The sequence below is a fragment of the Engraulis encrasicolus genome, chromosome 4 (genome assembly GCF_034702125.1).
Source record: "Engraulis encrasicolus isolate BLACKSEA-1 chromosome 4, IST_EnEncr_1.0, whole genome shotgun sequence".
In the NCBI taxonomy this organism is placed as follows: Eukaryota; Metazoa; Chordata; class Actinopteri; order Clupeiformes; family Engraulidae; genus Engraulis; species Engraulis encrasicolus.
In genome coordinates, this window is record NC_085860.1 from 7,764,321 (window position 1) to 7,766,820 (window position 2,500).

A 2,500-nucleotide genomic window follows, 5' to 3' on the forward strand; every position below is an offset into this window, starting at 1 on the left:
CAATTATTCTTTCGATTATGGTGTTCAGTGTCCTCTAATAATGTTGTTTATTGAATACACCAGGACCTCGCCGCCGCGGAGTGTGAAAGTGATGTATGCACAGGGGATTATCGCTCTGTTTCCATATCTTGAAGATCCATACTCACAGAATGGCTATGTAAGTAAAGGTTTTACAATATATCACCCCTTCAAACTGTTGCTTGTATGAATGGTAACGCTTTATTTTAGTGTTACATCTATAACCACGAATACATACAATGTTAATGCCGGTTACTTTGAAGGCATGTACTAAGCAAAATCAAACATTTGTTAGGTCCTTACTAAGGTTATATTGGTAATAAATCCCTAATTGTGCATGAACAAGACATTTGCAAACACATGCCTAACAAATGTTTGATTTTGCTTAGTACTTGCCTTACAAGTTACGTATACAGGCATTAACATTGTATGTGCTAGTGCTAATAGATGTAACACTAAAATAAAGTGTTACCGTATGAGTGTACATTATACTGTGCATACTGTATATTATACATAGGAACACTACTACGATCCGGAAAGTGGTTCAGGATACATTGCATGGCGGTTGAAGACAATGAAAGGCTTCTGAGGAAAGAGTTCCAGCAGTTAAATCTCCTAAAGGTAACATTTATAATGTGGGTGAATGGTCAACCTGTGAAGTGTGTTTAAAGGAAGATATACAACTGTGCAGTTCTAAACATTAACAACAACATTGTTTTGTTTTAAAGTTGGTGGGCCAGGCCATGGACGTACTACACCCTTTACTGCCGAAGTCCTGACTGATGAGGAAGTGGAATCCGCTATCGCTGTGTTGAGACATTCTGCTGATGAGGAAACCATCCGTGAAAAAATGAAAACCACCTTCAGTTACCGCCAAGCAATGGTCAATGACCATGACAAATCTGCAGAGGTCTTCTCAGTTTTTCCACGGTTCCTGGACACACCAGGACTGGTAAGACATCTAGTTCTACATTCATTATATGTCTGTAATGGTATTTTATAGGTACTCTAGGTGTAATGTATGCGTATTGTCTATGTCAAATTGTCTATGTCCACACCTAAAGTCTACGTCTATGTCTGCATGGGAAAGTAAGAAATGTTATTTCAAATTCTTTGTATGACCACTAATGTAAAGAAATCGACAATAAAGACGACTTGACTTGACTTGATTGAAGAGTGAGGCCTATTGTAAAATGTTGCACAAGGTACTGACTGCAGTTGTCCTCCTTTCCTTTTTTTCCTTTTCAAATTACAGGTAGAGCAGGATTTCAGACTGATGTTTGGCGAGCAGACTGCCAATAAATTCCTGGAGAGATGGCCTACCACTTTCAGGGCAAGAGTCATTATCCTTAAATGACAACAAGCCATGGACTGGTCCCCTCCACAGACCTTCTTGATTTGATGCACAATGCTGAGACATCCACTGAAGTTGAAAATGGTAAGTCTTTGAATGTGGAGAAGCATGTTGCTAAATATATTGAGGACCGTGGAAAAGTATGGCTGAATGTTAACATGATGCTTGTTTGACTTAAGGCTGGGACAGTGATACGTCTGCCATCATACTGCTGCTACATCTGCTACCGCCATCCGGGACGCAAGAAGCCAGGGAAGATATCAGCATCTAATGCAGTGGATCACCTCATCAAATTCCAAAAGGTACACTAGAATTATATTTGACAATGAATCAAGTCCTCCCACCACCCCTCCACTCCAACAACACTTCATACCCCATACATGAAGCCTTTCCTTAGACCAGACTAGACCACCACCGTCCCCCCGGCACACACACACACACACACAAACACACACACCATTTATAGTCGGGGAGTATAGTATAGTATAGTATGCCCTTTATTATCCCGCCATGGGGAAATTAATTTGTTGCAGCAGTAACATACAGATTGTGCAAAAACAGCAGACAGCATACATGCAACACAGGACCAGGAGGTTAAAAAAGTATATATAAGATAGATAGAAATAGAGATGTTAAAGAAAATAGAAATATCTCTGTTAAAAACATCAAGTACATTAGTAAAAGTGAAAGTGCATTTGTAAAAAGTGCATTAGCAGCTTCATAAAAAGGAGGAGAGGGGGCTAGAACAATAATAAATAAGTGAATAAGTTAAAAAGTTAAAAAGACCATCACTACAAAACACCACCATCATCATCATCATCACCGTGACCACCATCATCACCACCAGGAGGGATATTCTACCATGACGACTGGTAACAGTAGTATAACGCACTCCCACTATACTTTTTTTTACACCATATTGTACATGGCCACAGAATGCTCTAATGTTTCAGCCCTAGTTAGTACTAAACTATCAAGTCAAGTGTGTGTGTTGAGGTAGTGCAGGTAGGATGTGCAGTCATTCAAGTGTAAGAGGCATGAAAAGCAGCAGTAACATGTTTGGCCTCTAGAGTCATTCTGCAGTTGGCAATCGTAGCTTGTTATATACCATATGAAAGCTTGAAGTGT

General features: G+C 39.7%; 1 protein-coding gene and 1 long non-coding RNA gene across 2 annotated transcripts in view; one reads left to right on the top strand and one right to left on the bottom strand.

The window, feature by feature from the left end:
* Positions 1-2,500, bottom strand: part of brsk2a (BR serine/threonine kinase 2a) — a 334,316-nt gene that overhangs the window by 130,152 nt on the left and 201,664 nt on the right. The gene's annotated exons all lie outside the window — the stretch shown is intronic.
* On the top strand, positions 603-1,363 carry LOC134447243 (uncharacterized). The gene is made up of 3 exons (XR_010034576.1): positions 603-639; positions 747-970; positions 1,274-1,363. It is a non-coding gene; the product is annotated as an uncharacterized LOC134447243 (long non-coding RNA).